The sequence below is a fragment of the Equus przewalskii genome, chromosome 15 (assembly GCF_037783145.1).
Source record: "Equus przewalskii isolate Varuska chromosome 15, EquPr2, whole genome shotgun sequence".
NCBI classification, from domain to species: Eukaryota; Metazoa; Chordata; class Mammalia; order Perissodactyla; family Equidae; genus Equus; species Equus przewalskii.
In genome coordinates, this window is record NC_091845.1 from 22801320 (window position 1) to 22814738 (window position 13419).

General features: G+C 38.4%; 1 protein-coding gene across 2 annotated transcripts in view; it reads right to left on the reverse strand.

The window, feature by feature from the left end:
• Positions 1–13419, reverse strand: part of TAFA1 (TAFA chemokine like family member 1) — a 465746-nt gene that overhangs the window by 87416 nt on the left and 364911 nt on the right. The window lies entirely within an intron of this gene.

Here is a 13419-nt window from a genome sequence, read left to right on the forward strand (position 1 = left end):
AGGAGGAATTAGATTAGTTTCTGGACGCCGTGTATAATGAAGGCTTCAGATAATAGAAGCAAGATCTTTCAGTAATCAAGGCAAGGGATGACAATGGCCTGAGTTTGGTTGCTGGAAGTGGGAAAGGATAAAAGGGAAAAGCTGGAGAGATGGTTAGGCAGTAGAATCAAGGAAGGCTGATAGAATGCATGTGGGCCATGAGGAAGGGAGAAAAGGAAAAGGTGTTTCCCAGGAGACTGGCTTGAATCAGGAGCAGATGGATGTCTCAGGCTGCTATAATGAAATACCGTAGACTGGGTGTCTTATAAACAGTAGAAATTCATTTCTTACAGTTTTGGAGGCTGGAAGTCCAAGATCAGGGTGCCAGGGTGGTCAGGTTCTGGTGAAGGCCCTCTTCCAGGCTGCAGACTGCCAACTTTTCATTATATCCTCACATGGCAGAAAGAGGGCTAGAGAGACCTCTGGGGGCCCTTTTATAAGAGCACTAATCCCGCTCATGAGCGCTCTACCCTCATGACCTAATTAACTCCCAAAGGCCCCACATCTAAAACCGTCACCTTCGGAGCTAGGATTTCAACATATGAATTTTGTGGGGACATAAACATCAGTCCATTGCAATGCAGATGCCATTTACTGATGTGGGAACCATGCTTGTGTTGCCAGGTGGGTAGGAACGTGTTTTCCATTTTGAGCATAATGAATTTGGATGTCTTTAAGAAATCCAAGTGGAGATATCTAACAGTTATCTGAACAAAGTTTGGAAAAATGGATTAGGTTAGATAGGCACTATACGGCTCTCTGAAGTCATGAGAATGAATGAATGAAGTCACTTGGGGAGAGTCACTATAGTGAGAAGAGAAAAGCAGCCTCTGTTTGAGGGCTGAGAGAAGATCAACGCCAGGAGTAAGTTAGTCTGCACCTAACGAACCCAATCTTCGAGGAAATGCACACTCCATATTCCTTTCTGAAATCCATCATGCATACGAGATCTTTAATCTCAGAGCTGCTTGTATGGACCAATAGGCACTCAGAAAATGAGTGTCTTCTCTTCCTTGGTTTGGGATTAGAAGAGAATGTCCTCAATATCTTCACTTACGGATGGAGAACAAGCACAGCACATTCAAATTGTCCTCTCTCTTCATGCTTCACTGGAGACTGGCTTCTATATCATGATCCAATCTGCTTTTGTTTCCCTGCACACAGTTTTAGAAGCTTAAAAGCCTTGTTTTGTGGTTGGAGGTAATCAAATGAAGAAGAGCCATAAAGGGCTACGTGTTACAATCAAAACTGTAACAGTTCTAACTCAGGGTTTCTCATCTCAAAATCTAGAAACGCCCTGGTTAATAAAAGTATAAATTTAGTATTGTTTTCTTAAAATAACAATGAGTTTATTATAGCTAATATAATTAAGGACTCACTGTATGCCTGGAGGTTGAATCACAAATTTGTGGTTTATATCAATTTTCTCATTTAATATTCTCATCAACTCTTTGATGTCACACTCTTTTCATTCCCTTTTCACAGATGAGGAAACTGCAGCTCTGGGAGAATAACATGCTGAAGGACACGTGACTAATCAGTGGCAAAACCAAAGTTGAAACCCAAGCTACAGCGACTCCATACTGCCATAGAAATTTTCCACTTGTCTGTTTGGAAACAAATGCAACCTTAACTTCTTACACGGATGCTGCTATCGGACTGCTGAGATTGAATCCTGGCTCCACAGTCTGGTAGCTGGGTGATCTTCAACAAGTCCTTTCTCATTTTGAGCCTCAATTTCCTTATCAGTATAGTGGGGATAATAATAACAGTACCGATCTCATGTGTTGTTGTAAAGATTAGATGTGAAAATGCTGGTGACATTCTCAGTGGAGCACCAGATACATAGTGTTCAACAACTCTCAGTTCCTGTAGTTAGTATAATAATTTTTCCACATGGGCTGTTAAATACAGTAGAGAATTTATATAGTGTACATGTGGCTTTACTACTTTGCTTCTCAAACTCACGTGCTTGAAGATTTTGAAGGGAGCAGGACTTGGTAATGTGAGAAACAACCATTTTTCCATTATCTCCTTCTTTACAAAATAGACTCATCTAATGCCTGCACACCCGTTTGAATTTTACACACTACCCCGGATTTCAGGAATGGGTTGGTCAGGCATTCTTTGGTATTAGTGTTATGGAGGCCTTTTTTTTTGGCTACATAGAACACGGCCTTGTCGATTCATAAAGACATGATTTGAAGTCAAGGAGGCTATATGTTAATCAGGAAGAAAATAAACTGCCATGAGCCTATAGTTATCCACTATGTTTAAATATATACCCATGTTATAAGCCCTTTACCCTGAGACCCTTCCATGTATAAAGAACCTACTAGCAAAATTTTTTTTCTAAAGTCAGACAGTAGAATTGAAAATCAGTGACTAAAATTTTCTATCAGAAGATTTTGTTTGTTTGATTTGGGGGTGGTTGTGACGATTCTTCACAGTAGTGAGGGTGGCTGAGACTAGAAACAGTGTGAGACACTCAGGTGACAGTGATCGTGTGGATAACGGTGTAAGCGGAAGGCAGTGATATCAAAATGACAATTTGATTTGCTTTGCTTTGGTGTTGTCTGAAGTGTTAGCATAGAGGTTTTGAAAACTATTGTCAGACACTACACAGGGAGATTTTGTCTCTGTAGAGGGGCTCCAATGCTCTCTCCTCACAAAATTCCAGGTTGATTTACCATCCAGTTTCCCACAGCACATCCTGCATTGCTGCCTTCTCTAAGTGTTTGATGAACACATCTCAGTTTTAGGAAACATATTAGGAACTAGAGGTATACAGCTCAATTATCACACGAATGTTTGGTCCCACCTATCTTTTCAGCCTCCTCTCGCATGGGGTCTTATTGTTCTCTGGGTTTCAGCCACAATGGTTTTCTCTTGAGCTCTTGATCAAAACCCAAAGCTTTGGCCCATGCTGTTCTCTGCCTGGAATGCTCTTCCCCCAATGAGCTTGAGTAATATCTCACATCTCAGACCTCTTGTCACTTCTTCACAGAAGTCTGAGTTTCCCAGGCTTCTTTATATTTATTGTTAGTACCACCTTTCCAAGAACTGAATTCTATTCTTTCTGAAGGTACAAGATTCTACTTGTACCTTTTCACATCTGGTTAGATTAAGGTCTCTCTTCCCTGCTGGACTGCAGTCTCCATGAAAGCAAGGGCCTATCCTTGTTCAACATTATATGATCAAGTGTTTGGCATGATTCGTGACACACAGTCAACACTCCAAAACTAACTGTTGAATGAATGAATGAATGGGCAAGTCTCTCTAGGAGAGGAGATCATAAGTCAACAAAAGATTATAATACATTATGGCAAGTTATGATAAACGTGGTATGGGATGTTTCAGGGATGCAGAGGAGGGCATCTACTAGCTTTGGGTATGGTGGTTTGAGAGAGGACCTCTGGAGTTGGTGATATAATTTGGATAATGAATTCAGAGTCAGATGGGGTGGGGAAGGAGTGTTGAGGGCACATTTTAATCAGAGGGATTAATTAGAGTCAAGATAAGAGTACAGATTATGGCAGTACTGAAATTAGAGAATACAGAGAAATTGATGGATTTGAGATGTATGGGACATGAATGATGATGGTGTGTATGTTGGAGGAGACGGTTAAGTAAGAGTCTAGCCTGCCTGAATAGCGTTGTCGTTCACCGAGGAAGGGAATACAAGAAGTAAGCAGGTACTCTGAACTTCTCCTACCTGTGTTTCTGATGCTGTCTCCTACCCATCATTTCCAGCAGTTCCTCATTTGGGGTCCCAGACCTACTGCTACCATGTCCTGGAAGAAATGGTTTAACTTCTCTAAGGCGTCAGGTTCCTCCTTTATAAAATGGGGATATAACAGTACCTATCTTATAAGGTGGCTATTGTGAGAATTATCTAAAGCACTACATGCAACACACAAGATTTGGGACATAGTAAGGACTCAGTAATTATAAACCAGTACAGTTAGCAGTTTAAAATTAGCACTATCACTAGTGTTCCATATAGTTGAGAAGACCATTGATACCTGACAGAGACAGATTTAACCACCCTACTTTGCAGAGAAAGGAGAAGGAGGTAGATATCCAGAAACAGCTCAAGATGAAAGATGACACTGTCTGCAAGACAGAGCTGTGGTGAACACACACAGCTGGGCTCAGTTTTGGCTGCCTTGAGGCCTGCTATAGAGCAGTATCTGCTCTTGGATTCCATGACCCCAGTATATTCTTACAATAACTTCTCTTTTCACTTTAGCTACTATTGAGGGGCTTTAGGTTTCTTGCACCCTGCAGAACATTAAGGGATGAGGTACTCAGCATAAGACAAAAATTGTTATGTAGTAACAACAGAGATGATGAATGACAACTTTGAAGCTAGCACATGTAGGAGATTCTAAACTTGAAGGAATGTGACTTTTCTTTGAATGAGTGGCTGGTTAATCACCCAATCATTTGACCAGCCTAAGTAATATGAGTTGATATTGAATTTTACTCCACTGAATTTTGCCATTCAATTATTTCAATGATGCAATACTGAAAATACCAAACAATATCAGGGAATAGAAGTGAAATAGGTGGGTTGGAGAAGGGGAGAGTATCCTACCAATGTCTTAGCTCAATTGGAGATCTTGACTCTATTTCGTCTTGTGTAGTTGGTGCATGAAATTTCCTCTCTATGTCCACCCTGCTCATTAAGGAGCCCAGGTCCCTTCTCTTGCTTCCTTGGGTTTATAAACATCCTGGAGGTCACCTCTGCAGGGTAGAAGGCTAAGGAGACCTTAGGACACTGGAGATTATAACTCCTGTTGGACAATCAGTGCCCAACATGCTAGATGCTGTTCATGCATAGCCTTCTCTGGAAGGCAACCAAAAGGACATGAAAAGAGTGTGTTGAGCTATCATGTATGGTATTCTCTTGGTTGGCAGCTGGAGAAGGGGGGGGGGTCTATAGATGGTGACACAGCTCTCTGGTAGCAGTGGTAGAAAGCTTTTGCTCAGTGGACCTCATTTCTTCTACCCATGTGGCCCTTTCTCCCCCTCCCTCAGGCTTTGGCAATCATATTAGTCTGGGGGCAGGAAGAAAATAACTCTTCAATCTTCTATCTGAGTCTCTGAATGGCTTTTGAACTTAAACACCAAATATTTGGTCCTCTGTTCTCTGGTTAGTGGGTGATTCATGTCTTGTTGTTTGGGCTGGGGGTTGGGCCTCAAAAATTCAAGGAGCTTGAGAGGATGGAGGAACACATCATTAATTTTTCCAAATATTATTCATCTGCATAAATTTCTACATCAGCCTCAGAAGGGGACATAGTTTACCACTTCCTTAGATAAAGTTATCAGAATCTTCCACATAGAAATGTACCAATATCCTCAGCAGCTTCCATTGCTGTTGCAGAAGGACAGGATTATAGATTTTCCTAGAAGTGTGAAATAATTCACAAGCCTTGCTCATTATTCGTATGGACAGCACTTTAATAACACAGGACCCTAAAATCTTGCCTTATCTAGGCTGGAGCCAAGCTAGAGGGATGAGGAGCTGACTCCTTAGATTTAGAACAACATTTTTCCCCCTTTCTGAAAAAAAAATTGATTAAAAGTGCTCTCATATCAGACAAGAAAATGTCTCTGAAAACACCTGAGCTCTTTGGAAATAAATAACACTTTCGAGCTACTTTAGGGAAATTTTCTTGTTGATGAATTTGGAATTCTGTGTAACCAAGAACATCCTAACTAGATAAATGACAAGGATTTCGAGTATGTTATACCATGATTACACACACACAACATACAAACCATGACAAATATTTGTGCAGAGAAATTTGTGCCTCCCAAGTGGCAGAGACAGGCTTTACAATGGGACTTCTCATATTTAGGTCAAAGTATTTGCACTAAATACACTTTCGTATATAGTTTTCTCACTGAAATGACATCAAAATCCTTAGAAGATTTCTTAGATGATACCCAGCTTCATGAACCTGATCCTGTTGAGGCAAAGCAGGGAACTGTATGTCCAAGAATTATTACTAAATAAAAATGCTGCAAGCCATTACAATGCATGTAATTTGTATCATGGTCCCCAAACATCCAGTCCCCTTACAAAATTTCCTATTTATCATTTTCCCTTTTGGTGAACCAAAATAAAGAAAAGTGGGTAACTAATTGAGTTTGTAAGCCTTTTATCACTGAGTATGATTTATATGTAGTTTTTCTCTCCTCCCTCCTTAATACTGGGTATTACCAAACTTTCATCTCTGCCTATTTGATTGATGAAACATTACGCTTCAGTGTTTAATTTACATTCCTTCATTTGAGTGATATTGAGCATTTTCCCTATGTTTACCAGCCAAGCTTTCGCTGAAAGAGTGAACTATTTAAGATATTTCCTTTTGCTAAAAAATATAGGTTCAGATCATTTTTTATAACATAACACCATTTTGATTTATCAAGTTTTATGTGTGTGTATCCATAGGGCTGCATGTACACTGATATTTTCTGTAAGGAGGCACAGAAATCTGGCAGAAATTGTTCCTTCTGGCATTCAAGATGTGAAAGGGGAGGAGAAGGAGGATTACTCTTTTTTCCTTTCTTTGCTGTTTTTGTATACATACATTTCTATTTACACCAGGTTATGTATATTACTTTTATATCACAGGACAAATTTTTTTCCAAAAAATTAATTTGCTTATTAACTTGAGAATAGTAGAGAAATAATTCTATGAGCCAGGAGCCTTACATTGCACTGTCTTCAGAGATCAGGCAGGTAACATCTATGTGCCAGAGGCAGATGTTATAATAGGGAGTGGTGAGGCCTGTGGGAAAGTGGAGTATCCCATCCAAAGGCACACAAAGTCAATTTTCCCATTACTCTTCCAACCTAAGGAATGGGTTTGAGGATGGTTTCAGCCAGTGGGTTGTCAGTTGGCAACTGCTGCTTTAAACTAAACAAACAAACAAACAAAATGATATTTACTCTTAGAAGTAGGGGCATATCTGAAGACTGAATTCATGAGAAATACAGAGACAGACCTTTTATTAGACAGTATAAAAAGCTTTGTCAGCTCTTGTGCATCCCTCCTCTCATTCCTCTTACTAACACAGACTTGGATCCTCACATACCTGGGCAGGATTAGATGCCAAGTAGGGGAGCAAAAGAAAATTTACATATAATTTAGAAGTTTTGCCTGGAAATGCCTCAGTTTTAGTAATGATGCCACAGAAGACCCTTTTCTAAAAAGAATAATGGAATCTTTTTTCAGAAATGCCTCCTGATGAAGCCAACAGAGCTCAGCATTCCATCTATTAAAAAAGCTAGAGTCTGACTTGAAAGAACAAGGCAAGTTTCAAACAGAGACAGTAATGAAGGGAGCACAGACCGCTGCTGGGGCATGCATCCCTGATCCACCACAGCAGTTCATTATCTTGGTATTGCATTGTGTGTGGACGACAAGTAACAAATGGTGGAACCAAAGTAGGTCATCCTCCCTGTCTCCTAAAATGTTTAATATTTGTGAATAAAATAAGGGCTTCAGTTTTTTTCATACTACATTTTCTCTGGAAGGTCCCTAGATGATTTCCAAACTCCAGTTGAGCCTGACATGTCATTGAGATATTATAAATCACCTTACTACTGGGACTTGTTGTACAGTGTGTGGTCAGCCAGTCTTAGGAAAAACATTGAGCTATGGGCATAGGAATTATCATTTGGTCTTGGAAAACCTAAAAAACATTCTTAGAAATAAAAACAAAAGCACAGTCTATATGGTTTATACCAGCATAACCCTAAGTCCATTTCACGGAACATTGGGTCTAAAAAATGTGAATAAGTGTTACATAGAAAAAGGTTCTGTGGTCAAAAATGTTTGGAAAATACTGGGTTAAAGTTCAACAAGTTTCTTATCTACAGAACTTCTCAGAGCCTTTAATATGGTATCATGTTCTAGAAGGCTAAGAAGGGGCTATTACATGCAGTCCTTCTTATATATATTTCATGCTATTCTACAGAAAACTGGTGCTAAATTTCAAATTTCCTTCAACTCTCAGACATCTTTCTGCACCACAGCTATCTCTACAGAATATGATGGTATGTAATCAAGAAAATTTTATCATGTATTTTCCAAAGAAGCAGTCTCCAGAAGCAATTTTTGCAGAGATTCTGGATCTGGAATCTAATATAATATAACTCGAAAAAAAATCTAAAGACTCAATCTAACAAAAAGATTTTATTTTTTTAAAATTATTTATAAACTGTGAGACAATACAAACAATTGTTTGGAAAAATGAATCAAGCCATTGTATGGACAGATGTTCTAATATTCTTTCTCAGCGTCTATTGACTTATTTCTCTCCTTTATCACACTTTCTTTCTAATCTCTCCTTCATGTCTTTCTTTGTATGTCCCTCTATCTTCCTGTCTGTCTCTTTCCCTGTAACTCTGTCTGTCTTCCGGGGAATGAGTCTTTGTGTATATTTCTTTCTGCCTCTGTGTTCTTGTCTTGGAGGCTAAGTATGTGAGTTGGGAGCAAAGTGTCTTGATATAGTTTGAGTTTTTTTCTTCACAGAAATAGCCAGGAATATGATGGCTTTTTCATTATATTAACTGTATAGTAATATTTAAAAACAAAACATCTGGGGTTTCCAAAGCTGTAAAAGTTAGAAAGTTCTGTGATATAAGCTGGCCTGTTCCTGCTGCTCCATCCGGCTGGTAATCCAGTTGAAGAAGACAAGAACACCAGGTAAAGTTTTCTAGCAATTAGAGTCATCGAAATGATCATAATTTACACTGAATTGAGAAGGAAAGGCCTATGAGCTTGTCATGGAGATTTCCCTTAATTAGAGTGATACTAAAATATGCAATGCATTAACGGACCTCCCTTACTAACCAGTCATTGAAATGATTTTTTTTCACATATTTGTCCAAATTAGAAATGGACATAAATTACACAAAAATAAAACCCTAAGTAGAGAAAACTGCATGAAAATTTTCCCATAAAACAGTCATTTTATTCCCCCATGCTTTAAATAATGAATCTTCAATCATCTTATAAAACTGAAAAAATTATTTACAAAAACTCTTCTAATTACTTTATGACAATGACCTTAGGAAGGACAATCAATCATCTCTATGACACATACAGGGAAAGGGCAGGTATTGCCCAAAGTACTGGATGTTTCTATCAGTACAGCCAGGCATCGCATAACTGCCATGCAGGCGCATATACGATGGTGGTCCCATAAGATTAGTACCACATAGTCTAGGTGTGTGGTAGGCTATATCATCTAGGTTTGTGTAAGTACACTCTGTGGTGTTCGCACAATAACAAAATCGTCTAATGATGCATTTCTCAGAACGTATCCCGTTGTTAAGTGATGCATGACTGTATCTACCTGGTTAAACTTTCTTCCCCTTCTCACTCACATATTTTGGTATCTTGCAAGAAAATCTTTGGAATGTAATGTGTGTTTATGTTATATCCTGGTTTGCCTATGCTTGACAAATGGGAGGCCCTGGAGGCAGATAGCCTAGGCTGACCTTCTGTCTCTGCCACTACTGACTGCATGATTTTGAGCAAGTCATTAAATCTCCGCCTCAGTTTTCTTATGGGTAAAATGGAAATAATAGAAGGATACACGTTATGGGGTTCAGGTTGGAATTAAATGAAAGTATAGATTTGAAGGACTTGGAAGAATGGCACATGATAAGCCTTCAAGAAAATGTAAGCCATTATTTTTATTATTATCATTATTATTTAATTATATCTCATTATTTTTAAAACTTTGAGACTGATACTATTTTTATGCAATTATAGATCAGTTAGAATAATAAGAAGCCCCCTAGAAATTTATTTTTGTTTGTTTTACATCATCTGCTTGGAAAAATTCTTCCCTTAAATAAATAATTATGTTTTGAGTCATCATCTTCTTGTTTATGAGTCTTTGATTCTAACTTTTAGTGCATGGGAAGTAATTAGAGATTACAGAAAGGCTGTACATGGTATTTTTAGCTGGTCCCAACCACAGATATTGAGTAGGTGCTCTCTCCCACCCCATTTTGGGTTATATAATGATTAATAAAACACAACAGGGTGTGAATTAGAATGGAATGACTTATATTTCTTCAGAATAGTGTTAGGCACAAATCCAAGTGTGTAATGCTTTTTAAAATATTTATAAATGACTATCCCATAATTTAAGTTGTTGGGTGTGTATTTTGGTGTTTTTAGTTATTAGGCAATAGAATATTATTTTTAAAATAAAAGTTCGCTCCTTAGAAATTTCTCCAAATATCATATGCTTTACTTTTGAATAAACTGCTAAGATTTTACCCCCAAATCTATATCTCATTTTACATAACCTGATCTCAGATTTTGAATCTTGAAACAGTCCAATATATGCTATTTTAAAATCATAGCTGCTTTTCTGTTTTTGAAAACACTGTAGAAGGCAACTGACCTGCAATTTCAGAGTAAAGCAAATGACAGCAATTGGAACACTTACCACAGGAAATGCATTATGTACAACAGAATATGTGTAGGACAAAAGTGGTGCATGGATTGTCAACTGCTGTCATGGAGAGAAGCTGGTTTCTATCCATTCTTAGGTTGAGAAAGGAAAATGCGCAAAACATTGTAAATGTGCCAAAGTGGAGGAAATAGTTAAAGAAACGGTGCTGTATCCACCCCTGAAATTCTATGTTGCTATTAAGAATAATGTTTTTGAAGCGTATGTATTAAGTTGGGAAATGCTTATCATATGTTAAATGAAATAAGCTGTTGACAAAACGGTACTACAACATTTCGGTTCAATAAAATACATAGTACGTAAGTTTTATTTAATGCTGGGTTAAGCCTGGAAGGACATATACATGTTACTTACAAAGCAATGATAATCTCTGAGCAACAATATCATGGGTGATTTTAATGTATGGACATATTTCTGTAGTTTTCACAATTCCTATAATAAACATGCACTCCTGAAGGTGACCTACCAGCATTAGCGATGTCCAGGATAATTAGTTAGAAGCAGTTCTAAGAAAAGATGGTCGCTAAAGTGCCACTGTATTGAATTAACATGAAACAAAACTTTGTAAAACAATGTCTGTCTCTAAGCATTACCCACATTTATTAGTAGAATAGGAAATATATACCATCCTTTTGTAAACACTTGACTGGAACCAGACACTATGCAAAGCACATTATACATATGATTTCCTTAATCCTCACCACAACCTTATGAAGTAGAAGCAATTATTATTCCCACTTTACAGATGAGGAAACAGGTTAGAAAGCAAATGTGACTTGCCAAAAGTCATTTTATTAGTAACTGGTACAGCTGAGATTCTGCTCATGTCTGTCTAATTTCACAGTTCATGATGTTAATAACTACCCTGGAATTATTAATTCGTATCTACACTTTATATTTAATTTGCATGTAGAGATCTAAGCCATAAAAAAATTCTTGGTCGTAGCAACACATAGACTTACTCATAAATGCCAGTGGATTCAAAGATTTTGGAGGAGTGGAATTCTATGGAAACCAGGAATAATCAGCTTGAGGCTAAAGAATACAATATACTGACTTTTGCTTGAAAGATGGAGACTAACAGCTCTCTTGCCTGAAACTACCACATTAAAGTGCTGAGAGTTTCCAAAGTCGAACAAACTTGTTCCGAGAGACAAAATATTACCAATATGTGGCTTAGCTTCTCCCAGAGACTCAGGGCCAGATGCCATTTCCTCCTCTGCCAGCATAGACAGTGCATTGCTCTTTGTGTCTTGCATCCAAATCCTAAAGGCAATTCTATTTCTAGATCATTAGAGATAAAAAAATGAACTGAAACAAAATGAAGATTTATAGTTTACAGACTCAATGCTTTGTTTGCAAGAGAACATGAGAAACCATCATGGTTTTATGATGTTTATTGGCTTCTAAGGCCAAGAGTTTCCTCCTGAAAGAGGATGGAACAGGCTTTCTAGTCTGGCTGTCTGCCTTCCCTGCATTTGAGTTGCCTTACTGTTTTGACTGTGATCTAGAAGAAGGAAATAATCATTGTGCAGCTTTCCCAACCTCAGCTCCATTGACATGGGGCACCGGATAACTCTTTGTTGTGGGGCTATCCTGTGCATTGCAGGATGTTTAGCAGCATTCCTGGCTTCTATCCACCAGATTCCAGCAGCATCCCCCTAGTTGGAACAAATGTCTAGATCAAAATGTCTTCAGACATTGCCAAATGGCCCCTGAGACTTGCCTTGATTGACAACTGCTGATCACAGTGTATTTCCAAACCTGGCTTTTTCACATCTTTTTTTTTGTCTAAAAAAAGCTTGACCTTTCTACGGTACAGAATAGGCAACTGTCCACGCCACATGAGTTTGTCCCTTTGGCTATGGTTGATTAAGCAGAGGTTGACAGATGACTTGAGCTGGAACAATCATATTTAGTCTTTTCAGAGAATGCATTTAAGACACAGGAATTGATTCCAATATATTTGGATTATACCATGATGCTGAGTGAGATCAGAGTTGGCACCATGCAAATAAAAGCCTCACATGAGTCCCTAAATTATGGGGGAGAAAAGCTAAAATGCTTGAAGAGGGAACTAGTCCACACAGAGGGGAATGAGGGAGACAGAGATCAGAAATAAAGAAAAAAAGATGGTAGCTGCCTGAAGAATTATGAATCCCATAGGGTTTGGCTGAATTTCCCGTAATTGGGTTCGCCGGATTTCTCTATTTTCTTAAAAAGTAGCTTCCCTTTTGCTTGGTCTAGCTTGAGTGTGTTTCTCTTTCTAACCACCTAATGATTCATAATAAATTTAAAAAAAAGTAACACGAGCCAATCTGGAAGATGTCCTTCCTCATCTATAACTCAAGGAAGAACAAGAGACCCTGTGCCAAGAGAATCAGGTTCTAATTCCTGCTATGTGACCTTGAGCAAGTGACTTACTTCTCTGAGTTCTGATTTTCTTACTGAAGAATCTGAAGATCAACTCACATGCGGTTTTAAAATTATGAAAGATAAAGATGGGGAGAGATATTTTAGGTCCCTTTAAACCTTGGACTCACTGTGGGACGGAGCATACAAAATTATTTTAAAGATAGTGGCCAAGACTTGATATTAGAGTCTGTTGCTCTGGGCTCAAGAGTCAGTCAAGCTACAACTTACCAGTCAAAGGACCAATGAAACATTACTTAAGTCTTCTAAGACTAAGCTTCTTCATGTTTAAAACAGGAAGGAAAGTCTATCTGCCCCAGTGATCCCTGTCTTATGGTCCTCAAGCCCTTGTGGTCCACTCCCACGTTGAATAGATAGGGTTACTGGTATAACCAATAGGATATTGTGGAGGCAATGAAGTGTAAGTTCTGAGGTTAGATCATAAAACAAAAG